The 27,725-nt window shown below is 35.6% G+C and overlaps 1 pseudogene and 1 gene segment (V, D, J or C); one reads left to right on the forward strand and one right to left on the reverse strand.

Annotated features, from left to right (window-relative positions):
* The window catches only part of LOC105992511, an 854,274-nt gene that overhangs the window by 601,749 nt on the left and 224,800 nt on the right, over window positions 1-27,725 (reverse strand).
* Window positions 10,656-11,084, forward strand: LOC105992516 (annotated as a pseudogene).

Genomic DNA, 27,725 nt, shown 5'->3' on the forward strand with positions numbered 1-27,725 from the left:
GCAATGTCATTCTTTCTGATGGAGGCATAGAATTCCATTGTGTATATATACCACATTTTCTTGATCCATTCATCTACTGAGGGGCATCTGGTTTGTTTTCATATTTTAGCTATGGTAAATAATGCTGCAATAAACATAGTTGTGCTGGTAGCTATACTATGGTCTTGTTTGTGATCCTTTGGGTAAATGACCCAAAGTGGGATTGCTGGGTCATAGGGGAGCTCTATGTGGAGTTTTTTGAGGAACCTCCATACTACTTTCCAAAGTGGTTGAACAAGTTTACATTCACATCAACAAGACAGTAGGGTTCTTCTTTTCTTTTGAACTACTGGTTCTGTTCTAGAGCACATCTGATGGTGGTGGAATTGTTTTTCAGGTTTTCTAATAGTTTCTGTCAATCTGTTCATTTCATACCTGGGAGGCCTGCTCCAAGCCAACAGCCACTGTCTGTGAAAGGTTAGGTGACTTAAGGTATTTTTGTCTTCCAGCTGTGCTAGCAGCTGTCTAGCCAGAATGCTCAACTCCCTTTTCAGCTGCTGGGCCTCTGCCTGCAGCTGCTGTTCTGTGTCAGATGGACCTGCAGGGGACTCTGTTGGTGACATCTCCTTCAGCTGTTTCCTGAATTTTGTTGAGATTGTCTCTAGCACCAGCACTTGATTCACAGTATGTTTCTTATCCTCCCTCAATTTGTGAATCTCCTCTAGGATTTGCTTCAAGTTTTTGTGCACATATTGCACTCTGGGTCTTTATATTTGTGACACATTCATCTCTCTTGGCTTGTACTTCTTTAGGCAATTCTCTCAGTGTCCCTACTTGGGTTTCCAGCCCTGCCTCCTACTCTCTGCATATTGTAATGGGCAGTGAGTATCTGGATGTTTGGACAGGCCAGAGAACTCTAACTGGAGTATGCGAGACATCTCTTGTTTCTTTTTGAGCTCCTCTTTCCCTCTTTCCCTTGTTGCTTTCTCTGGCCATAAAAGTTATAGACTTCTTTTTCCAGTTCAGAGTTGTACTCCTGTAGTTCTACCATGCTTTTGTTGTTTTTTTCCAGCTCCATTTTTAGGGTATCTCTTTCTCTGATTAAATCCTGATTATGCTGCTCAACCTGCCACAACTGGGGAGAGACTGAAGAAAGGAGGGTCTCTAGTTCTGTTGCAAGAAGTTGGGGAGAGTGTAGGTAGGTAGCAAGATCCTGCAACTCCTGAGCACGGGTGGTGGCCTGCTGTATGTGGGCCAGGGCTGGGAATAACTTACTCGATCTTTTCAGACACTAGGATCGCAATGATTTGCTTATGGGTGCTGCAAGTCTTTCTTCAGCTACCTCTGTTCTTCCACAAATTTTTGATGCTATTTAACTTTCTTTTGTAATTCATCCAGAGTGTCTTCATTTTTAAAAAATATTTTTATTATCTTTAAGTAGCTGTATAAAAGACTTTCTATTCAATAAAGCAGTTTATAAATACAATGCATCTTGATCAACGGTCACATTTCTCAATACACTCACCCATCTCTTTCATCCTACCCTTCCCACACTTTTCTTAATTATATTTAATTTTCTTAATTTTTCTTAATTTTCTTAATTTCTTAATTCTTAATTTCTTAATTTTCTTAATTAATTTCTTAATTGAAGTTTTCGTGTCTTGGTTTTGTCTGGTCAAATTTTCTAACTTTTAGGAAAATTGTTGGTTTGTTTGGTAGTAGGGGTCTAGGGCTTCAGATAGCCACCTCTTACAATCATTCATAAGAGAAAAACATGGGAAACTCCCATGTTTTGGTGGAGTCTCAGACACAAGGCTAGCAAGCCCTTCAGAAAGATGTTTGTAGGCTCTTGGTATTGGCCATGGTATTGGAGCCATTGACAGCATCATGTTCTTTATCTGATGCTGTATTAATTGTAATAGAGTGAGGGGAAAGGACACTGACAGGGAACTGAGGTTGAACCTTTTGGACAACTCTTGAGGTGATTTACCAGTAGTGATGGTCTCAAGGTTTCTGTGGTTCTTAGTTTTTCTTTGCTCCTGCACGATTACTTCTCTTTTGATTTTACCAGAGGTGTTATTTTTTTGGTGGCAGCTAATTTTTGTTTTCTATTTTTTTTCATGAAGGTCAGGGGTGGGACAAGGAATTGGGAGGGGGGAAATCATGTCAACATGATGAGAACAAATAGGGTCTCTGATCAATCACTAGGCAATACTATTTCCTACAATTCCTTGCTGTGGTGTGAGTCAGAGAATTCCAGGGTTGTACTAGGCAAAGTGGGTATGGCTTAGATTTCACACCCCATGGTCAGTGGGGAAAAAAAAAGGTTAGAAAGGGGCATGGCCATCTTGGAGCTGGTGGCGGCTGGAGTCAGAATGAAAAATTTGAGCAAGACTGTCCCAACTCTGCTCATGGAGGGTGTGGCAATGAGGGGGCCTGAGGGAGGGCATGAGGGCAGTTTTTGGGGTGGGAATGCAGCTTTAATTCAATGTATATTTCTCCATCACAGAATTATAGTTAATTGCAGACCTAAGAGGCCGTTCTCTAGCTGCTGCCCTTCACACTTGTGTACTGCTGACTTGTCCTACAGGGCTTTGTGCCTCAGGGTTGAAAGGTGGTGAGTAATGTGCCGTAAGGAACAGTCCTGAACTAAGTTGCCTCTGGGCCTTCTGATCCCTGGAGTATGTCTGTGCCCCTCCTCTCTCCATCTCATCCAACTCAGCCCTCTTCAAAATAGACCAGTTTTGAGAAACTCCAGGTCGTTTGTAAGCCCTGAGGACCCCTTGGGACTTCTTCCTGCCCGTTATTTCTTTAGCCAAGTGTTGTCCTGTTCTTGTGTGTTCTTCTTTCTTTTGGTTAGATTGGCTAAAGTTCTCTTAATCTGGCTTATGTTTTCAAAGAACCAATGTTTTGTTTCACTGATTATTCCTATTGTGTTTCCATGTCTTTTTTGTTCTGATCTTATTCTTTCTTTCTGCCTACTTTTTCAATTTGGTTTGTTCTTATTTATCTAAGTTGCTCAGTTTTATTAATTGCATTGTGTTATTTCTGTTTTTTTCCAAACAAAGCATTTTAATAGGTTATCAAATATAGTTATTAGAATTATCTACATATCACTTGTAAAAATTGATGTCACATTTGATGATTCTATAGAAAAACACAAGTCACACATTGACAATAACTCCTGTAGTCCAAGAATACCCCCAATTAATAGCACAAATTACAGAGTAAAAAGAAAACTAATAACATTAAACATTTAAACAGAAGCACCTGACTAAATACATTCATCAAGTACAAGAAATTTAGCACTGCTGCTTAAAGTCAATTAATAACACAATTTTAGGTGCAATTTTGCATGCTTTCATAAAACTCCCAGAACAGTCTATACTGAAATATCTTTGTGCTTTCCATTTTTACTTATCTTTTGGTATATAATACATCATACTTGAGACTATTTCATCTCACAATTCAATAATTTATCTTGGAAGTACGTACCAGAACAACATTTAACCCTAAAGATGACAAAATTAGAAAAAAATATTAAATTCTTAAAGTAGGTATCAACTTGTTTCATTGTATGAGTACGATTTCCTAGTGGAGATTAGCAAAATAAGCATTAAGACTTTAGTAAGGAAACAAGACAGTAGCTCCCACCTTTCTAAAATATTAACTAGCATTTTATGTTGTAATGCAAATATCCTACAGTTAAAAATTAAATTCATATCAGTGAGTTGAAGGTAAGATTGAGGCCTAAAATATTTGTACTAAGTTATAAACTACAATTTTAAGTGTGCAGTTAATTTGCTTGTGAATGTACAATGGAATGTTTTCCACAGTAATGTTAAACACTACTATAAAGGATAAAGTAAGTAAACCTATCTTTTGGAGCAAGAAAAGTAAAAAAATATAGGCTTTTATGCTATCTATAATTGACTATTCTAACTCGAGTCAAATAGAGATTATAATTCTGCAGAAGATTGTTTCTAACATTTCTTCATCCCTACTCAATACTTATGATTTACCCTCAATCTAGACCTACAGGAACCCAAATTTCTCATTAGAGTGAAATGTTGACATCACTCCTGCTATAAATATTAACAGTTAATTGTGCCTGTAAATTAATTACATTTACTATGCTTATTTTTGTACTCACAGCATGTTATAAGATGAGTAGCTTTGATATTTCCTGTTATATTGGCTTTCCCTGGGCTTTTTTTAAATAAGATATTAACACTTCTATTGTCTTTGGTGCAAATACTGTTTCCATTTCATCTTATTATTAATCCTCATTTCTTCTCACCCATCCACATCTTTCCTCTTTTATTTTATTTATTTATTTTTTTGTTGTGAAAATACTGTACAGAAGGGTTACAATTACATGGGCAAGAGAATGAGTACATTTCTTATCAAGCATTGTTGCCCCCTCCTTTGTTTCCCCTGCCCATCTCTTCCCATCCCCCTCTTCCCCTGCCAAAGTTGTAAAGTTCTTTTGTCCACATAACATCTCGTACATCTCATTGTTGCAATGGGTCTGCCTGTATCCCTATCTCAATACTTCTTTTGCTGTTAAAAAAAAAGTTCCAGTAGTTTTATTACCTTGAATAAGTTTTGTTGTTGTTTATTTTGTTTATAAAATACAGGAATGTAATATCAATTTAATGCGGCTGATGAGAGATTGAGATGAATCGGGTAAAAACATGACCAAATATAGTGTTTTTATACTATACACACATGCACGTACCTGCACATACACACACACAAACATACTATATTTAGGCCCTTTTCTTTTTTATCCTTTCATTTGTAAGACATAGTTGTCACAGAGGTAGAATAGATTTTTAAGACTAGACAGAAGCAATCTTGTTTGTCTCTTTAAGTAAATGCTAACAATAATACCTTGGAATATGTATTTTTAGCATTTGTTTGTATTTAATTACTATTGTGGAATTAATCTGAATATACAATTTACAGTATCCTATCCTCCCTTCTCCATAGCTAATTCCTCATAGTAACTGTTCTCAATCCTTTTTTTTTTAATTTTGTAACATACTCTTGTTTAAAGCAAACTGCAAATTTATCTCCAATTATCCACTCAAAAACCAGAAGTGAAGCTGTTGCTCAAAGTGATAGAGAGCACTAGCCTTTAGCAAAAGAGCTCAGGAACAGCACCAGGCCCTGTGTTCAAGCCCCACAATTGACTAAATAAATAAATACATACATAAATACATAAATAAATAAAAAAAGGTCCTATCTTCTATGAATGGCATTTTACTTGTGTTAAAATTCTTGTCAGAGACTAAAATGATGATCACAAAAATAGCCTGGGAAACTACTTGTGGTGTGCATTCAAAGTTGTGTTTCCGAGCAAGCAAGCCATATTTTACTCTATTATGGATCTTAAAATTAGTTTTCTTTAAAGATCCATTAAAAAAAGAATGCCAACTTATCTTCAAAATTCTCCAGGAGGAGAATTATATATAGAATCCCTTTTTAAGAAGAAATCCAGAACAAAGAAAAAAGTAAGGCATAGAAAGGATATATAATGGGGTGAGGAGGCCCAGGGAACAGTGTGAGTGAGAAGAATGGAAAGGGGTCTGGAAACAGTTGAAAAGAAGATAATAGCGTCATATGAAATATGTAGTTTTCAATCTTGTGAGACAAACTCTGCTGAATATGTATTCCAAGTGTCTGATTACAGGAATACAAAAGCAAAATGAAGGAACAAGAAAAAAATTCAAACCTTCCCAATATAAACTTGAAGTGAATTCAAGTGAACCTTAAGCTCTATACTTTTTACATTGTATAATTGAATGTGAGAACCCTCACCTGTGTGTTTATAAGTCTATTGTTATTTCCAGTAGTGGGCTTGCAAGACTTCTGATGATCAGAGAGAGAGCTATTTTGATCATCTCAATGCAGTCCTCACTGTTATAATACTTCAAGGCTTATGAATTATTTTCCCTTTATTTCATTCTCATATAAAATCTTTGAGGTTGAAATTACAGAAGAGCTAAGCTAGTATTCCAGAGGTTAATAGCTTTATATTCTTTGACTTCAAGGAATTCATTCAATATCTTTTTATTTCCACTTTCTTTTATCCAAAGAGAAATGATTGACATGTGCTATGCAAACATGTGCTATGAAACAAAAGACACAATCCTCACCTTCCTGGGGCTTGAACTCACTGAGAATGCAGTCACATAAACACAAGGTAGTGTATATTGATATAGTGGAAATATGCTCAAGCTCCTATTAATTAGTGCATAAAGTCAAGTTTTCTATATGTGTGGGAGCTTCTACAAAGAAAACATTGTTCTCAGATAGATAAATTGGGTATAAAGAGATTTGAAAGACCAGCAGCATGTGTAAGTTTATCTCATTTATATAAGGTAATTCTTAAAATATTCTTTTGTTACAGTATTTGTGTACAGGATATTTGAATGAAACATATAGCAAGTAAAATGGGAGGTCAAGACTAGAAGATAAAATTAAGAGAGAAAGAGAGGTAGGGCACAGATTATGAAAGGATTTGAAGCCACGCTCTGACCTTCCTAATCCTGACCAGAGTTGACTTTGAGAACAGTTTTAAGACAAAAGAAAAGTATCAGAAAAATTAAAAGTACATAACTGTATAGATTAATAAATATAAACCTAAATTTCTATTTTTTTACAAGTACAGGTAATTTTCTTCTTAGAAACAATAAAACCTTCACATGCTATGGTATAAACTCATAAATATTTAAATTATTTTACATTTTGGAATTATTTTAGAATGCATATGGAACATGGTTTTAAATTTCTAATATACTGAAATAGCCTAAAATATAACTCGGAAAAGAAGCATTGATTTTAGGGGGGCTGAGAATGTGGCTTAGTTGTAGAGTGCTTGTTTGCTCAGCATGCATGAAGCCCTGGGTTTGAATCCTCAGTACCACATACACAGAAAAAGCCAGATGTGGTGCTGTGGCTCAAGTGGTAGAGTGCTAGCCTTGAGCACAGAGAGGCTCAGGGACAGTGCCGAGGCTCTGAGTTCAAGCCAAAAGAAACATTTCAAGGAGAAATGCTTGTTATGAAGTTATAGTTCTTCTATAATTAAGGGATAGTTTGTGCTAGCATATATTTGAAAAATAGATTTCTAGTAAGGAATATAGAATGAGAAAAGTGACTATCTTGATGACAAATTAGTAGATATAATAATTGTGAAGATTTTGTCTTCATTAAATTCATTAACTTCTTGAATTACAAACATTAGTAAATACTGTTAGCAATATTTTAATCTACATTAACTGTGTGTTCACTTTTAAGAGTCTCTTGGTTAGAAAGAAACATTCACAAAAATGGCAGGCAGACTTTATCAAGTCTTGTTTATAGTGATATGTGAAGTTATCAGGTTATTACAACTGATACCAGTTTTCATCAGTTATACACTCTAGTTTCTCACATTTTCATATTCTGAACTGTGATGTTTCTTACAGTTACTGTTTTGTAATTAAAAGGTTAACCTGTGTTCATTAAAGATCTTAAATCCATTGTATTTAAATCTTGAAGAAATTTGTTTATTCCACATGTGACTCACAGGGATACCTGGGACCATGGCAGGTAAGAAGATTTCATTCTGCTGTCTGTGGACTGATACAGATGTAAAAACTGAGGCTGTCACTGCCCATTTAAAAAATTACATAATTCTCACAAGTATGGAAAATTAAATAGCAGACTTCTCTGGTCCTTTTCCTGTGCTCTCTTTGTAGGAACCACTACTGGGAGGGTTTCTGGTGTATCTTTTTAGATTTGACCTTTGTAAGAGCTTTCACAAAATTATATACTTTATATATTTTATTTTGACATTATGGTAACATGTAGTACATATAATTTTAGTATTTTTATATTGAAATTTTTATTTGTAAGATTCCTTTAGGAAAATGTATGTCAAACCTCTTCCTTGCTTATAATAGCATATTTTTGTCATAGCAAGATGAGAGACCATGAGAGACCCAAGAAAACACTCAGAGAAGTTGGAGTAACTGGGGTTTATTTTATGCTGGTGGTCCCAGAGGAATCCCCTTTAGAGTCTGAGCACCAACTAGAGGTTTGTACAGGTTATTTGTAAACAAGAGTAGGTGGGGTGGGAGACATAGGTATGGAAATAAGTGTCTGCCATGGGCAGGTGCAGGAAAGTGGACATTTTCAAAAACTTACAGATGTATGACAGTTCCTCAGAAATTGCAGGGTGTATAGGAAATGGCCAAGTTGATTCCAGTTACCACAATGGCTGGTTTGATTGTCACCAGAATGTTCCCTGACAGGGAGGGGATCCTGGCTTATTTCAGGTTTCTAGGCCTGAAGTCAGCCATGCCAGGTGCCTTGACTTTTCTTCTACCACATAAATTATCTAACCTTTATATTGCAGTATTTAATGATTATACTTTACTTTAAAACAGTTCTGTAGGGAGCAACCTAGATCAAATATTTGTGTTTAAAAATATTTTAACTTATTTAGGTAATTTTTTTCTCCTAAATATTTGTACAATTGTTCTGTGTTATTGATTTTGTGTGTAAAATTATAACAACCCCATCATTTTATAATTTTTCATACTTAATGTTACTAGACATTTAAAATTTTGTTAACTGGATAGTAATAAGGTTCATACATCTTTTAATTTCTTTTCCTTGATTACTGCAAAAGTAGTTGCTTTATGTGTTTATTGGATATTCCTATGTATTCTTATTTGGCTTTTATATTTTGAATTGTTTTTATTTTGGACTTTAAAATTTATTTGAATTAATGCCTTAATTTCTAACATTTTCTTTGCTATGTGATTTTCCAGTTTATCATAGTTTCTGTCTTATTTTACAGAGTTTAGTAGAACACACATGTTCAGGTTAATTTTTTTTACCTTAATAATTCTCTTGGATTTTGAGTAATCAATTTTAGTGGTTTTGCATTTTTTAATTTTTACATTTATCACGGTCTCTTGGATAGTATATTTTTCTAAGTTTTTAAATTCATTGTCTCACATTGTTTATTACTTTCTTTTAATCAATTTTTAATTATGTATGCTTTATAATCTTTCCAGTTACTATCTTTATTAGTTTCCTGTTGTTGCTATAAATTATTAAGAAGTTGGTGATTTAAAACAACAAAATTTTATTCTCTCATTTTTGTCAAAGTGATGAATCCAAAATCAGTTTATGTGATTCTAATCGAGGGGCTAAGAAATCGCCTTCATCCTGATGGTTATACAGAGTGTCTATTTTCTGCCTTTCCAGCACTTAGCAGCTGCCTCACTTCCATAACCTATCACTGTTTTCTTGTAACTGCATTGTTCCACTCTGATAAGAACTTGTGTGATTGATTTGAGTCCACTGGGCAATCCAGGCTAATTTCATTTGAAGATCTTTAATCACATCTACAAGGCTTCTTTCTTGCTTTCTTGCTTTCGTTCTTGCTTGTTGTTGGTTGTGGGACTTGAACTCTGGGCTTGGGCACTGTTCCTCAGCTCTTCAGCTCATGGCTAGCACTCTACCACTTGAGCCACAGTGCCTTTTCTGGTTTTCTCAGGGTCTCACAAGCTTTCATGCCCATGCTGGCTTTGAACCATGATCCTCAGATCTCAGCCTCCTGAATAGCTAGGATTACAGATGTCAGTCACCAGCGCTCGGCTCCACAAGTTTTTTGTTTTTTGTTTTGCCATAAACTATTTTCTTGAAATTTCTCCTCCTAAAATTCCTAATATATAGTAGTTTAAAATAAAAATGTATTTGGAATCAGTGTTGCAGATGTTACCAGTCAACATAAAGTCATGCTGGAATAAGTGTCTCCTACTATAGTATGAGTATTGTTCTTATCTAAACAATGTCATTTTAGAAAGGGACACATACTGAAAGGATGATGGGAGAAGACCTAGAGAGGCAATGTCCTTCTATAAGACTTAGACCACCAGAGCTAGGAGAGATGTCAGAACAGATCTTCCCTAGAGTCTTTGGAGGGCCATAGACCTTCTTAGGACTTGATTTTGGACATCACTGCTAGGATTAAACGAAAATAAATTTCTGTTATTCTAAGTCACCATTCTGGGACACTTCTTTATGGCAGCCTTAGGAAACTAACACACCATATAAGGTAACATGGTCACAGGTTTGGAGATTATAACTTAGACTTTTTTAAATAAATCATTATTTAGTCTTATTTAGCCTTAATTCAACTATTCAGATTCACCAAATATTGTTTATTTGTTAAAACATACTCAGAATATTTCTGTTTTATTGTCTTCTTGTTGTTTCTTATTTCATCAATTACTGAATCTATCTTTATTTTTATTAATGTATAACATTTACACTAAAATAAACATGTAATAAGTATACAGGTAGGGAAACTTTGATATTTCCAAGCAGTCTTGCAAACCACACCTTATGCAAGAATGGAATATTTCTATTATCTGCTGTCAGGATCCTCTCTGCTCCAAACCAAACTCCACACTCAGTGATGTAACCCCCTTTCTGCTTTATTTCATCATGGATTAGTTTGGCAACTTCAAAGTCTCTCATTAATGGAAGCAAACAGTACATATGCTTTTGTCTCAGATAATTTTTAAGGGTAATGTTATTATGGTTTATTCATTTTTTCCAAATGTTGGTGATTCAGTCCATTAAAAAATTTTTAAGGTCACTTCTGTCAGTTCGGAGCAAGCAAGCTCGAGCCTGTCGGTGTGCCGGAGTGGAGCAATGTCTAAATCAAAGGAACTTGTTTCTTTAAGCTCTTCTGGTAGTGATTCTGACAGTGAAGTGGACAAAAAGTTAAAGAGGAAAAAGCAAGTTACTACAGAAAAGCCTATAAAAAAGCAAAAGACAGGTGAGACTTTGAGAGCTCCGGCATCTTCTAAGCAGAGCAGCACCAGTAGAGATGACAACATGTTTCAGATAGGGAAAATGAGATACGTAAGTGTTCAGGACTTTAAAGGAAAAGTTCTAATTGATATTAGAGAATATTGGATGGATCCAGAAGGTTAAATGAAGCCAGGAAGAAAGGTATTTCTTTAAATCCGGAGCAATGGAACCAGCTGAAGGAACAGATTTCTGATATTGGTGATGCGGTAAGAAAACTGTAAAATCTGAGTCATATAAAACCTGTACTCTTCTACTTGTTTAAATCTGTTTGTTTGTTTTTTTACATTGGCTTTGTTTTTTAAAATGTTTTCCAAGCTATTGTATATTTGGATTGCAGAACAATTTGTAAGATGAATACTTTTTTAATGTGCATTATTAAAAATGTTCTGAGTGAAGCTCATTGTCAACTTTATTAAGGAGGATTGCTTTGTGTCTCTCACCTAGTGTAAAATAAAATACAATCTTAGCTGTTGTGGCCTTTTTGATCAAGATTAGGTAGGTATTGTTTAAGGCCAAAAATAACAGTTTTTATAGACAATCGTTTGAACTCAGCTTTCACATTTAAAAAGACTTTGCATTACATTGAATGTTTAAACTTTTGATTTATAAAACACATTCTTGATCTCTTCCAGCCAAATATGTATACTTTACTTTTCCTCCCTGATATTTGACTTTTTTTCTTCATTTTTAAAAAATCATCTCTTCTTGCTCATTTTTTACTCTTTACTCTTGGGTATATTAATGCAATCTGTAAACTCACTCAAGCACACTTAAAACTAAAATACTATTTAAGAACTATAGTCACTAATTCTACTCTAGTAAATATTAGCAAACAATTTGGTAATCTGGCTTGAGGAAATTCTGAGCCAAGTGATTGTCATTGCTCAGTGTTGTGTATAGTAATCTTATATATAGGAAGCTTAGTCTACTGAAGATGACTTAGATGTCTGGCTCACCATAGGATAAAGTCTAAAAGCAGATATTGTTAAGGTAGCTTAGGATTTAATAAAAAATTATAAAAACATACTGGCTTAACATTTTATTTAATAAGATTGAGTGTGAATTATGCGTATATAGATAATACATGTCACTGAATTTTACTGTCAGTAGGTAATGAGGTCATTTTTTAGAAGAGGACATATTTAGGTGTCTTGGCTCTTGTTTTAGTAAGACTTGTTTCATTTTGTAGTGAGTCTTCTGGACTTCTAGTTACTAAGAATGTTGATGTTATTAAGTTTTAACTGACACTCCTAAGGAGTTTTCATTTTACCAATGATGACAGTGCAGAATGAGGCACAGATATCAGGGGCTCAGTAGCAATAAATAGGACATGGTGTGCCTCAGGTAACGAATGTAAAAGAAACTCTAATTGCAGTTAAAAGTAGGTTTGTGAAGAGGAAGGCATTTTCCTGAAAGTAAAAAATACACACATGATCTCATCAGTAGGACATAGTCTAGGAGAGTAGTAAAAAGAAAGGTTTAAAGATACATAAAAATATTGGTACATTATTTGAGGTAGCACATTTCAAACACTGGCATTAAATAAAGGTAGCCATATCAATTGCAGTATTCTGTTATCAGGTTAGATTTCTGCATCTGAACTTAGAATTGTCTTGATAAATTTAAATTTTAAAACTGTCAGATCATATAAAATTTTTTTCCTTCTGGTAACTATCCTTTTGTTTTTATATTCTTTAGATGATTTTTTTAGTGGGGTTAATAGTAACATTTAGTAATTGCAAGTTGGTAAAATAAAGAAGTCACACTTAATATAGTTTACTCTTAAGTAATAGGTATCCAAGTGTTCAAAATACTATATGTACTTCAGACAAGTCATTTGTTCGTTGGGTTTGAACTCTGGGCTTGGGTGTTTTCCCTCAGCTCTTCAGGTCAAGGTGAGCACTCTACCGCTTGAGCCATAACACCACTCCCAGTGGTGCTATGAGAGAGAAAGAACCCCTCTCTCTTTAGTTGGGAACATATATATGTGTCCCACTGGCTTAAATAGTTTTGTAAAGAATTGCTTATTTTGGGCACTTAGAAAGGATAGTAAGAAAGGTCAGATTTTAGTGTTGATAAAATGAGGCTGTGATGGATAAATTCTTAAGTGAATCCTTAGGATGTGTGCATTTTGAAAACAATATGAATATATAGAGATGGTACTGTAATGGATCATGTAGGCATTCACTGGCTTTTTAGTATATTATTGATAGTCCCCAATTTGCATGTGCTTACTCTGACACAATAGTAAATTGACCACTAAATTCATTCAGTTACGTTATTGGCTATGTAGTATATTGAAATTGTTATTGTGTGTGTGTGTGTGTGTGTGTGTGTGTGTGTGTGTGTGTAGAAAAGAATGAGGGAAGAAAAGAGACTAGTAGTGAAAAGAAAGTGTATTTTCTGTTCATACTTTTATCTCCTTAGTAAGATTTCTCCCAGGAAAAAAAATTGGAATTTGAGGCATAAGTGGTTTTCTTTTTAATTGTGAAAATACCATACAGAGGGGTTACAATTACATGGGAAAGCTAATGAGTACATTTCTTATCAAGGCATAACTGTTTCATAATGCCAAAATGAGTGAATATCAGCACACAGTTTTTTTTTTTCTTTAAACAGTAGCAGGGCTAATGGGATTCCTTTTTTGTCTTCTAACGTATGAGAGATTTTTGACCAATTTTCATTGTTCTTAGCATTTTACTGAAAGAAACAACCACTGGGAAAATATTATTTTCTTTTGTCTCATAAATGCCTAAAAACTTCTTTTGAAGAATATTCCTATCTCATTAGCCAGTCAAGAGGCTATGGTGATCAAACTATCCTACATAATTAATAGTTAGAAATAGACTTAGGCTAAAAATAATAAGGATTACATTTTGGCTTGGCTACTGAGGGGAATGAGAAAGAATTTAATGTAAGTTATACAAGTGTTCCTGACAGGTATATTAGCAGAGTGCTATAAAAGTGTGAAAGTTAAAAATTACTTACTAATATTTAGAGACCTCTCCTGAAATTCTTTGCATTTAATTTTTTTGGAAATCATGATGAGACATTTTATTAAAAAGTTTTTCCAGGTAAATTATTGTGTAACTATGCACATAGTCACAAGTGTGTACTTTGGTTGTGGAATGCTTGTATGCTTTGTTTGATATAGCCTCCATGGAGATGTCAGTGAATATAATACTCTACCTGCGAACATTTTAAATGTTGAATTAAAAAAAGAAATGTGCCCTTTGTGCTAAAAATTAAACATTTAAAAAAGTTTTATTGTTATAAAGGTGATGTACAGAGGGTTTAGAGTTTCTATTTTATAGATAATTGAATGTACAAGCACAATGCATTTCCTATCTTGTTTGTGGACATCTTCAAGCTTATGCTGGTATGAATAAGGGTGCTATGGACATTCTTACAAAAATATTTTCTGGATATATGTATTCTGTTTTATTTTGCTTCATGAGATAAACTCTTACTATATTTCCCAGGCTGGCTTTGAAGTCTTGATTATTCTGCCTCAACCTCTCAGAAGTTAGTACTACAGATGTGTACCATCATGCCTAGATTCATGGACATGCATTTTCATTTCCCTTGGGTACAAGACTAAAACCATAGTCCTTAGGTCACAATAGATATATGTTTGGTCTTATCAGAATAAGATGAATTATTTCTCAGATCACTGTCAAATAACATTTGAGAATCTATTTGTTTCACATTGTTTCTTTTAAAAATTATTATTATTTTGTGTCATTCCTGGGCCTTGTCCCTGAGCTTTTGTACTCGAGGCTAATGCTCTACCACTTTGAACCAGTGCTCTATTCCTGGCTTTTTAGTTGTTAACTGATTGCAAGAGTCTCACAGAGTTTTCTGCTGCGGTTGGTTCTGAACTGCGATCCTTAGATCTCTGCCTCCCGAGAAAGCTGGGATTATAGGTGTGAGCCACCAGCACCTGGTTTGTTGCTATAAAAAAATTATCCGTAAGTAGTTGTACAAGGAGTATACATTTATGAATACAATACATCTTAATGAATGTCACCCCTTTCAACATTATCATCCATCCCTCCCTTCTCCACTCCTTCCCTCATTCTTCTTAATTTTGTCAGATATACATTGAATTCTTGACTATATTCTATCTGTCTCCTCATCATTCATTTACCCCTTTCTCCTCGACCTCACCTTACCCCTTTCAAGTACCTGCTCTCTGGTGTTTATTTTGTTGAACTTTGACTTTGCCTTTCTAAGGAATTCAACTATTTGATTTCTTCTGTGAATCTATCATATTTCAATTAATACGTTTGTATACCACCCAATGTATTTACTTATAAGTTTAGAAGCTAAATCTGGCTCCCACTTACAAGGAAAAACATTCATCGTTTGTCTCTCTGGTCAGGACTTATTTCACGCAACATAATTTTTCCATTTCCATTTCTTTACGAATGGTACAATATCAGCTTTAAAAATATTTTTATTGTAAAGATACTGTACAGAAGGGTTACAGTTACAAGAGTAAGATAATGAGTATATTTCCCATCGAGCATTGTTATCCCCTCCTTGTTTTTCCCTTCCTTCCCCACTTCCCCAACTCCTCCCTCCCCTTCCAAAGCTATAAAGTTTGTTTCCAACATAGTGTCTTGTATGTTTCATTGTTACAATGAGTCAATCTCTATCCTTGTTTTAGCACTTTGTTATTTCCCTTCCCCTCCTCAGATTATGTAGCCAAAAGGGAATGCTGCTGCATTGTTGGTGAGAGTGTAAACTTGTTCAACCACTTTGGAAAGCAGTATGGAGGTTCCACAAAAGACTCCACATGGAGCTCCCTTATGATCCAGCAATCCCCATTTTCCCAAACAACCACAAACAAGGCCATACTAAATCTACCAACACAACTATGTTTATCACAGCATTATTCACCATAGCTAAGATATGGAATCAACCCAGATGCCCAGTAGATAAATGAATCAAGAAAATGTGATATGTATGTATATACATACATATATATATACATACACACAAACACACACATATGTATACATATAATATATATAATAGATATTATATATAATGGAATTCTATGCCTCCATGAGAAAGAATGATACCACCCCATTTGTTAGTAAATGGAAAGACTTGGAAAAAGTTATATTAAGTGAAGTAAGCCAGACCCAAAGAAACATATGTCTCATGGTTTCCCTTTTTTGAAATAACTAGTATATGTCTAGGATAATCTTACCAGACAAGCAGAAAAGGTCAAAAGCTATGTACATATGACCATATAAGATGATGCTAAGCGAAATGAACCTCAAAATAGGGACACAAGAGGTTTTTATCTTTGTCGCTGTTGTTTTTGATTTACTATGTGATTTTTTGTTTCTTCTGTATGTTCTTCCCTCATGGTATAACCCCTGTTGTCATTATATTTTATTCTAGTGCCCTGCATCTTGTATATACAATTTCATCTTTTTATTTTGAAATAATATGATTCACAAAGAAATTGCAAAGATAGCACAGAATTTTCTTTCAAATTCAACTTCCTTTGTAATAACATTATATAACCATAGTTATGTACCATTATCAAAACTGCAATACTAATACTGGTAGAATAGAATTAATTATAAATGTTATTCTGACCCATCGGTCACACATGTATTGTTTTCTTTGGTTTACAATTCTATTAAAAAATCTTATCACAGGGCTGAGAAGGTGGCTCAGTGGTAGAGTGCTTGCCTTGCATGCATGAGGCCCTGGGTTCGATTCCTCAGCACCACATAAGCAAAAAAGAAAAAACCGGAAGTGGCACCGTGGCTCAAGTGGTAGAGCACTAGCCTTGAGCTGAAGAGCTGAGGGACAGTGTCCAGGCCCAGAGTTCAGGCCCCACGACCGGACCAAAAAATAAAAAATAAAAAATCTTATCACATACATATGTAAGCACTATTACAATCAGGATGAAGAATTATTCTTTCACTCCAAAGAAGCTTCCTGTCACTCACTTCCCTTGTAACCACTGGAAACCTTTGACCTTACACTCATTCCTGTGTCTTTACTATTTTGAGAATGCTAAATTAGTGGCCAAATACATAATGTGACCTTTGAAATTGCTATTTTCACTCAGAATAATGCCTTTAAAACTTATCCAAATTGTTCCAAGTGCAATGATCCATTCCTTCTTGTTGATTGGTAGAATTTCATTTTTTGGCCGCACCACATGACATACATCCATTCATCTAAAGAATCATAAAGATTTGGAGATATGTCATATGCTAATTTCATCACTTATCTATCCCATATTATTGTTTTATAGTACTCTATTATTACAAGAATATACCATAATTTATTTATCATTCCACTAGTTAATGGGTTGTTTTGTTTCTTGAGTTGTCTGGTTAATTCCTAAGTTGGTGCTATCAGGGACAAAAATTGTGCAAACAACAGCCATTCTGTGGATTTTGTTTTCTTTTAAAATAAACCCTAGGAGTAAAATTACTGGTTAGACATCAAGACTAATTTATTAAAACCTGCCTATGACTTTCTAGTAAGATCCTACAAATTTGCATTCCACCAGCAATGCACAAAATTCCCAGTTGCCCACAACTGATTAAGTGTGAACATCTCCAATACTTTAACTCTTGTGAAAAAAGAAATATGCTGCTGGTTGGTCCTGCATAATTTCCCTATTAGACTAGCACAGTAGTGAGTTTCTATGTTACTTCTTTGCCTATTTGAACAGATGAAAGCTAATGTGCACCTGCACCCATCTAAGTTCTTCAAGCAGGGCTGCTGTGGCCTCAGCTGCAGGTTTGTGTACTGGCACAGATGCCTAGAGAGCACTGTGTGCTTGCTGCACAGAAGTAGGTGGCTGAGTCTCCAGGTTGAGAAGCTCTGATATTCAAGGAAAGGCTTTTGTCACTTTTACTGAAGATGATTTTGAATCTTCCAGCTTCTGTTTCCTTGGAAACTGAAAATGTGGCTATCAATAATTCAGGGCCTTTACCAAGAAATTGTCGGTACCATAGGAAGTAGTCAAAAGCACTGTTTTCATAAGTACAGTTCAGAATGGAAATCCCTCCTTCCTGGACCATCATGGAATGAGGACTTTGTTTCACCTGCTGCTGCTTACTTTGCTCCTTCTGTTGGCCATTCACCCCTGCTTAAAAAGATAACAAATGTCATTAGATTCTCAAGTGTGTATTTCCTTTATGCCCTTCCTTTCGACATAGTAGTATCTATATATCCCAGATTCTGGGGTTTCTCTTCCATAACTCACAGGCAAAGTGAAGGCCTAAGATTAGATATACTGCCCCCAGCATATCTCAGCCAGAGTTCAATGAGAGCTCAGCTGGCCTTCTGTCTCCCCACAGATGGAACTCTGACTGTGAGCTCACACCCACTTCAATTCCTTCAACAGGCTCCACCCCATCCACACGTATTTTCTCTTAAAGGTACTCTTGACAAAGAAAGTGCAATTTTTTGTGTCCCAATTTAGAATTTCTGAGATACAGACACTGAGAAACACAAGTATCCTCTTCATACATGTACAAAAATCAGTTTAAGAAGTTATCTCAGCTATTTAATCCCTTTTTAACCTTTAACCTTTCCTCATGCCTCTCTGAAATTGTTAAAAATCATATATGGGAAAGGTAGTTGTGCCATTGTAGATCACTTTCTTTACAATGGTGAAGAAGGGAATCTTATGAAACAATCAGCATCGCATGATCTGGTGCATTCTGTTTTCACTGAAACTATTAAGGACACAGAGTGAGCATAATATCAGGTTGTATATTAAGGACACAGAGTGAGTATGATATCAGGTTGTATATTAAGGACACAGAGTGAGCATGATATCAGGTTGGATATTAAGGATCAGAATGAGCATGATATTAGGTTGGATATTAAGGACACAGAGTGAGCATGATATCAGGCTGTATATTAAGAATCAGAACATACAGAGAGCATGTAGTTACTTTGCTGTCAGGGAACTTAAACTTTATTGTAAAGTTTCAAATATGTTTCCATTTTTACATGACTCTAAGACATGATCAAATTAATCAAATCCATATTGATTTCTTCACTTTTCTTACAAAAATTTGATAAGTTAACTATTTCTAAGAATAACATAATGAACCTTTTCAGTCATTATGATGGCTACAAAGTAACAAATAGGTAGTTTGACACACAACAAGGACCCACCTCACATGGTGATCACTGGTATCCTGGATGGAATGGAGGAGTGGGTAGCAGGAGATTTTATCATGTTGCTAAACATGGTGTACATTAATGCATATAAATTATTTACTGCTTACTTTTTACTTAATGTTATCAGATTATGATTGTCTACAGAGTCCTGATACAGTAGACAATGAAAGTGAGGATGAGGAAGAAGTGCTGTATATTAACCAAATGCCTCCTGGGTGGGCAGTATGTACATCTTGTTAACAAAAGTACAACTCTAGTCTACAGTCACCTGAGTCTCAGTACTAAAAGACAGCAAAATAAAATGACCAGACAGATCTCTGTGTCCAGATCAATGACAAAAGAAAGGGAATTTAACTCTGCCATAGGTGCCAGAGAGGAATTCTATGGGGCAAATGCTTGCACCAATCTTTAAACTGTGAGTAAAAATTTCCCATTGGAAAGGAAGAATAACAGGATTGTACAAAAAGTTATATCACTGAGGCTGGAGATGGGCCATGTATGAGAGAAATCATAATAAACTAATACTAGAAATGTTAAATTCACTCTGGACTTGAAGGGTAACCCCTGTCTTCATAGAAGAATTTCCTTCCAATGTTATATTTTCAATCCTGTGAGATGAGGATATACACATACTTTTAAAGCAGACACATCTTAGAGAAATACTTGATCGCTAAGTAAGTTGAAACAGTAGGACCAAATAATTTACTAAGCGTTAAAGGATAATCTCATGTGAGTTGACAGATGTAAGAGGGTACGTTTGATCTCTGAGGCAATATTGCCTCTTTGTGGTCATATAGGGAGGATACACTGAACAGTTCCCACAGCCTTATCAAAGTATGTGTTTGCTGATTCTGCACTCATCAGAACACTGAGGAAAGGAGCCAGTGAGTGAGTCTTCTGTGGCCAGTCATTACTTTAGATGGAGGGAGACTGCCAATGGTGCCCAGGTGGATCTGGAGTAACGGGTTGGAAGATTGGGGTAAAGGAAGGAAGACCAAGGCTACAGAAAGTGACATATACACCTCACCTGCCCTGAGGTCACTTCAGGGCAGATGTTGGTCCTGAGGGTACGATACTGCATGGGCTCCTATCAACACTGGATCTGAATACGCCCATAACACTGAAGAGAACATGTCCTTAAGTGGACTTTAGATAGTGTGGATTTTTGTTAACTTGATATAGCCATCTTTTTATTTTTGGCCAACATGATAGTTTCATGCTTGCATATTATTGTTTATTTGTGTTTCTTGGTGAATAATGATGATGAGTAGGATCAAAAATTTTTTCAATGGAAGGTTAAATAGTAAATATACTAGCTTTGAGGTTCATTCTGTCTCTATTGAACTACTCAGCTCTGCCTGGATGTGGTGCACGCTTCATATCTTGACTACTGATGGAGAATGTCTTTGCATCAGTGTATTGGTCATTCTTGTGTCTTTTATGAAGAATCTGCTCAATAATTGTGATCATTTTAAAATTTGTTCTCTTATTGAGTTAAAAGGTGTCTACATATGTTCCATACAAAAATTGTTTCAATAATTTATGTGTTTCAAAGAATTTATCCTATTTGCTAGCTTGTCTTTTTATTTCCTAAAGATAACCAAAAAATTTGAAGCAATGCTGAAAAAATTTAAAGAAAGGTTAACAAACAGGAACATAAAAATACTCATGTGTTAGACTCATTAGATTTAAGTTCCACAAGTTCTTCCACAAATTCAATGTAGTACTGTTCACATGACGAGCAGAATTGTTTTTATATACACAGATAAAGTGATTCAATTTTCATGAAAAAAAGCAATGAATCACCAAAGTACACTTTAAAAATTACAATATTGGGAACTTATCCTACCAAGATGTATTATAGAGAACAGTAAAACAGATGATTTAGGTGAAAATGAAACACACAGACTAATGTAGTTATTGTATCAGTGTGAAAAATATTAGAGGAATGGGTTCACACATATATATTCAGTTAATTTTCAGTTTAGAAGAAAACTATGTCAATGCAAAATACAACTTTTTTTTTTGTCAGTCGTGGGGCTTGAACTCTGGGCCTGGGCGCTGTCCCTCAGCTCTTCAGCTCAAGGCTAACGCTCTACCACTTGAGCTACAGCGCCACTTCCGGTTTTCTGGTGGTTTATTGGAGATAGGAGTCTCACGGTCTTTCCTGCCCGGGCTGGCTTTGAACCTCGATCCTCAGATCTCAGCCTCCTGAGTAGCTAGGATTACAGGCGTGAGCCACCAGCGCCTGGCCTGCAAAATACAACTTTTTAAAAGTTATGTTTTACTATTGCTAATTAGCTGTATGGAGGGATTTCACTTCAGCATGTCAGTTTTTGAGTGTAATACATCTTGGTTATTGTCATCCTTTTGTCTCCCCATCTCTCCAACCCTGCCCATCCCCCAAAACTTTCTAGTTCCATTTTCACATATTTGTTGAATATTATGACTGAATCAGCCACCCTTCCACTCTCCATTTATCTGCCTCCACCCCTGTACTACCCCACCCTTGGACACAAGTCCCAGCTTCCTCGTATTTAATTTGTCAAACTGTTAGTTCTTCAAAGGAGTTACACCATCAGAATCTCCTTCTATATATACCATACTTTAGTTGATATGCTTTTGCATATATGCATATGCCCCTAGATATGTTTAATAACACATTTGTCATTTAGATCTAACTTCTATGTAAGAGAGAAATCATATTTCCTTTGCCACTTTAAGTTTGACTTATTTCATTTAACATTTTTTAGAAAAATGTATTAAAGTAGTAGTATGACCATCTGTATTTATCTTCTGAAAATGACTTTTATTGTTAATATCTATGTCTTTATTCTTAGTTTGGTATGTTAAGATAACTTCCAGGGAAAAGACTAACCTTTTTTGAGGAAATTTTGAATAATTCAAGCTTACAAATAACTGCTGTTATTTAACATGTTCTAGCCGCCTCAGTTTAAGTAGAATATGTAAAGTTAGAAATACAAAATCAATGAGTTTTTTTCTTTTTGCATTGTAAATTCTGTAGTGATCTGGCTATCACCAGGTCACATTTTTTCTGTTAGTCAGCTTTCAGTCACAGCAACAGGAAGAAAAGTTATTTGGACTGTCATTTTTGTAGGTTTCAGTCCATCATAGATGAGACTCATTCATTTGGGGTTTGTGGGAGGCAGTACATTGTGTTAAGAATACATGGCGGAGGAACCTGCTTATCCTGTAGTGTCCAGGAACCAAAGAGACAAAGAGTGCAGGCTCCCCAGATCCTGTTTGAGGGCAGGTCCCCAATGTCCAAGGCTTCCCACTAGGCCCTTTTTCCTGGAATCTCCAAGCTGGGGACTGAAGCTTTAAAATATGGGCCTTTGGAGAATATTTCGGATCCAAACCAAACAGACAGAAGTAAGAGGATGGAAAATAGATGATGTATGTAGAACCTTAAGACAGATGGAATTGCCATACAATTATTTGATAAAATAGACTTTAAAAAACAACCCAAAAGGCTATTAGTGACAAGAGGGACTGTTTTCTTTTTCTTTTTTTTTATGAATGTTCCTCAAAAGTACAAGAGGGACTGTTTTCAATCATTAAAAACTCAATCCTTTAGGAAAATGCATACATAAATAATATGCATATATACAATATATATGTATATATATGTGTGTGCATATATATATATATATATATATATGCCTAACAAGAGACATCAAAATATAGAGGCAAAGCTGATAAAATTACAGGGAGAAACATATATTCAATGGTAAGAGTTGGGGACTTTAGGATGTTGCATTCAATAATAGGCCTGCTGGAATCCCTCCTAGCAACCTTCCCCTCAAATTCACTGCTTTTGAAAAATCCCCTAACATGACATGCTTGCTAGCCCTGCAGGCATCTAATCACTGATTACCACAGCTATCAGTGGGAACTAAGTGAGGGATGGCCTGTGCTGCTGGGGTAGATGGTGAGGATGTGTGAATGTGCTGCACATGCCTAACTGAGCTGCATTACCATCAAGTTTTTTTTATATGAATGACTTTCTTTTTATGCATTTTACTCCTTGCCCTTGCAGAATCTAGCATGTTGTAGTTAATTTATTTTGATGCCATTTTCTATCAGCCACTCAGTTAATGTGAAGGTAGATACTTGTAGTGCAGGATGAGGTATAGACTGAGGAGTAAAGACAAAGTCTCAAATGTATGGGGCCAACAAAACCCTGTGAGTGTAACTTTGCCCATGTGGGAAAGAGACATGGAGCTGTGCAAATGTGCTGTGGTGGCCTTGTGATGTGTGTGGCTGTGGAGAGGTTGCTCCAGGCTAAGGGTTTGTGTAGGGGCTGCAGGTGCCTGGGGAGCACTGTGTCTCTCACAGCACAGAAGTAAGTGGCAGAGTCTGTGCTCTGGGCAGAGGAGATGTACAGCAAGGTGCGGCGTTCCCTGTTGATGATTGTTGCTGTGAGTCTCCCATTGTGCTTTGTTCCTGAAGCAATGTAAAACAGGTTGATGAGGTGTCCTCTTGGATATTGGCAAAACCACTGCACATTGTTCACGGCATTAGAAAAGTTGCATTGCAGCGTGGCGTTCTCTCCCTCCTGGAGAAGCAAGGCTGGAGGACTCTGCTCCACCTGAATTCCTCTCACATCTGAGTAAAACAGAGAAATAATCATTGGTGTGATTATCGTTACAACTGCAAAGCTCTGAAAGTGCTCCCATAGATTATGAGAGGACAGAAGTCTGCGAGACTTGCAAGCACATCTTTCTCTCTTCCCTCCATATGCTACAGCTGAGCCTGAATGTGGGACAGCCCAACTCACAGCAAATATGGGTGCACAAAAGTCCCAGTAGAGAGCCCCAAAGCCCCTTCATGCTCCTTATCTGTTTATGAGACATGAATGTATGTCACCCAACCCTGGGCCCTGGGTGTCACAATACATCTGCAACTGTTCCAGCTCCTGTAGCCAATCGGCTGAGTTCCTTCACAACCCCTGTGTAAGAAGTCCTTCCTGCCCACCTAGCTGAGAGTTTCCATGGGGGTGGGGGTGGGGTCGGTGGGGTGGGAGAGCATGGAGGTGGAGAGGGTGATTCAGTATTTTCTCAGGACATTGAAAGGGCTGTTAGGAAGAAACAATCTTGAAAATCGACATTTTTCTGACTTCTGGGATGATTTCTGATACCGTCTAAAAAAAGTTTAGTCAAAACTCAAACCGTAGAGAAGGAACGTAATTGTGGATTCATGACTATAGAGAAACCATATTCTTTGTAACCAATATTGCCATCTGGTGGCTTAACAACGAAATACGCTAGGCACAATTTCAGTGAATTTTAATACATCCTTTCTGCTCTTCCAGGGTTGAGTGTTAAACTTTACATTCATAGAAAGGAAGAGGGAGGACTAAAGTTATCAAATGCATTTTTAACAAAATAAGAAAGCAAAATTATTAATTAAAAATGGACACCAAATGATTTTTAAAGTGTAAAGTTAACTTACAATAACATTTAACAACGACAACAAAAACAATACCACAAACAGAATTCACAAAAGTACATAACATTTTGATACTTATATTCTTGTAATTTTTATTTCTGTATTTTTGACTCTATTCTTTAATTGGCTCTCTTTAAGAGTTGCATTTGTGATAGGAAAAAGAGGGAAAAGACAGGTGTTGCTGTATTTCCTCCTAGCATTGTCACTCAGGCTTTGAACTTTGTGGTTTATTAGAAAGATGAAGTGAAAACTTTTAGGAATATAAACAAATTAAAGAAATGGAAGAAGTACAATGGGTCCTGAAATGTAGTGAGAAGTCTATCAAAAGATTTCACTACAGTTCAGGATCCATTGTACTTCCTTCTATTTCTTTTTCTCAAGATGTAACAAATCCTACATATTGTGAAGAATTACTAATCACTTTTCTGTATTGTGTTAGTTTCCCATTGCTGTGTAATACATGACCACAAACTCTGAACGCCGTGATCCATCATACAAGGCTGCAATCAGAGCTAACTAAGGTCCATGTCCTGAGTTCCCATGGTTGTTGGCAGAATACACTTTCTATGCAGGTCTGGGGCTTGAATCAGGGCCTGGGTACTGTCCCTGAGCTTGTTTTGCTTAAGCCTAGCACTCTACCACTTGAGTCAGCTCCACTTCTAAGAACTTACTTTCTTCCAGCTGTAGCACTTATGGCATCTACCATTCTCTACTAGGATCCGCTTTCTGATCTCAGAAAAAGCAAGAACTATACTTGAAAGATCCTAGGTAAATAGATGAGGCCCACCTCATCTATTTTTGATGAACCTCATCTTCCTTTTGATGAACGTAAAGTCAAACTGAATAGGGATTTTATTAACATCTACAAAATCTCTTCACCTTTGCTATGAAATGTAACCTAATCATGGGAGTAGCATCTGTCATGTTTCAGGTGCTATCAAAACAAAATGGAAGGGTACAACATGCAGCACAAATCTTGGGAACCAACTTTGAATCTTGCTGCAGCTGTCAGTGTTCCAATTCTATCTATGTTAAGTACATAGATAATTTTACACAAACACTGTCAAATTGTTTCCCAGATTGCTAAGCTTTTTACATTTCAACAATAGCACTATTAAAGAAATGTACTCATTATCTTGCCCATGTAATTGTAACGCCTCTGTACAGTATTTTCACAATAAAAAATAAATAAAAATTAAAAAAAGAAATTAATTTCTATGCATTCTTGATAGTATTTGCTGTTATTGGTCTTAATTTTAATAATTCCAATAAGTGTGTAACCTAGGTGGTTACAATTTGCATCTAATAACAAATAAATTTATATATCTTTGATTTTTCTTCATCAAAATTGAGGATCATACTTTATTTACTTTTTTCTCTGAAATCCTTTTATATCTTCAGGGTAGATCTTAATTTTTGTTTCATTCTTGATATGAATTTGTTATTCTTTTTGTTTTGCTCACAGTTTGTAAATTTTAGTGATGATTTTAAAGTTTCAGCTCTCTGTTTCATTGTCTTTACTCTATTTCTGTTTTCATTGTCATTGATATCTATTTTGTTTTATTATTTCCTTTCTTAAGTTTGTATATGGTTAATTTTTCTTGTTTCTTGAAATGAGAGCTTAGTAAGGTATTTCCTTTAGTCTAACTCATTTATAGTATTATAAAATTGTTCTTAGTTCTGTTTTTTCTGTGTCCTACAAATTTTGATATATTTTCACTTCCATTCTGCTCAATGTATGATTGATTTGATATCCTCTTGGATCACTGTAATATTAAGAAGTGTTGTTTATTTTCAAGTATCTGCAGATTTTCATGTTACCTTTATTTGTTCCATTGTAGTTGGACAGCAAACTCTTATAATTGCACATTGAATGTGTTGAGGTTGTTTTTTTGGCCAAAAATATGATCTTTGTCAATCAGATTTTTCATTTCTGTGATAAACATCCAACAGAAACAGGGTAGAGGACAGATGCATTTTTGGATCAAGGATTTAGAGGTTTCAGTACATGGTAGCTGGATCTACTGATTTTAGTCCTGTACTGATGCAGAGACATCATGGAGGAAGGTGTGGTAGAGGAATGCTACTCACCTAAGGCAGCCAAAAAGCACAGAGGAATTAAAGGAAGAGGCCAGGGACATAATAAGCTCTTCAGAGACACATCCCTACTGGCCTGTTTCCTCCAACGCAGCCCCATATCCACAGTTTCAAGATTTCCCAGTAGGATATTCAAATTGTGTACATGTATAAATGAAACCATTGACTTGGCTATATCTCTTCCCTTTCCCCTCAAAAGACTATCTCTGGAAACACTCCCAGACACATTCTAAGGCTGCTTTATTGATTGCTTTATTGATCTCTCAATCCAATTAGACTGATAATCAAGATTAACCATTTTGTGGTTAATCTTTTCATTCCTGAAATAAAATCTGTTTCATTACTGATAGGAATTTTTTTGTCATATTTTTTCTTTATTTTGTTAATTCTTTGTAAAGTTTAGTGATTATTTTAAAGTTTTAATGCTTTGTTTCATTGATTTTGTGTTATTTATATTTTCATTTTCATTTATACTATTTTATTTTAGTTTGTCTTAGTTGATCTTTGTTCCATGGGCTTTTGTAGGATGTATGCTATGGTTGCTGGGAGAATTGTCCTGTCTGTCTGTTGATGTGTTCTCAGATTCTTTGGTGTCCTTGTTGCTTTCTGTCTTGTTTTCCTTTTAGCCTTTGAGAGAAACAAAAATTTGGAAATCTCTGTCTGTAATTCTACATTGGTTTGTTTGTCTTTCCCTTCCATCAGCTTTTCTTAGATTTAATTTTCCACTTTGTTGATTGATGCATATGCATGTAGGATTGTTATGTTCTCTTAAGGGACAGACCCTATCAGCATCACTTTTTTGTCTGTTTGTAATTTTCTTTGCATAGAAGTATATATTAATTTCAGGCTAAGGGTTTCATAATACCTATTCTTCAGCATACATATGTCATTACATTAGCTTCTTTTTCTTTTATTTATTTTCTTTCTTCCCCCTTTTTTGGACAATACTGGGATTTGAAATAAGTTCCTTCCCACTTGCTAGCCTATGCCATTTTTTAGAAATGATTTTCTTGGGAGCAGATATGGTTGAGTCATATTTTGGTCTAGTCTGTATTTTAATGGTCTTTTCATTGATGTATGCAGAACAATATCTGTATTATAATTATTTTTTT

Source organism: Dipodomys ordii, unplaced genomic scaffold (assembly GCF_000151885.1).
Source record: "Dipodomys ordii isolate 6190 unplaced genomic scaffold, Dord_2.0 Scaffold84, whole genome shotgun sequence".
Classification (NCBI taxonomy): Eukaryota; Metazoa; Chordata; class Mammalia; order Rodentia; family Heteromyidae; genus Dipodomys; species Dipodomys ordii.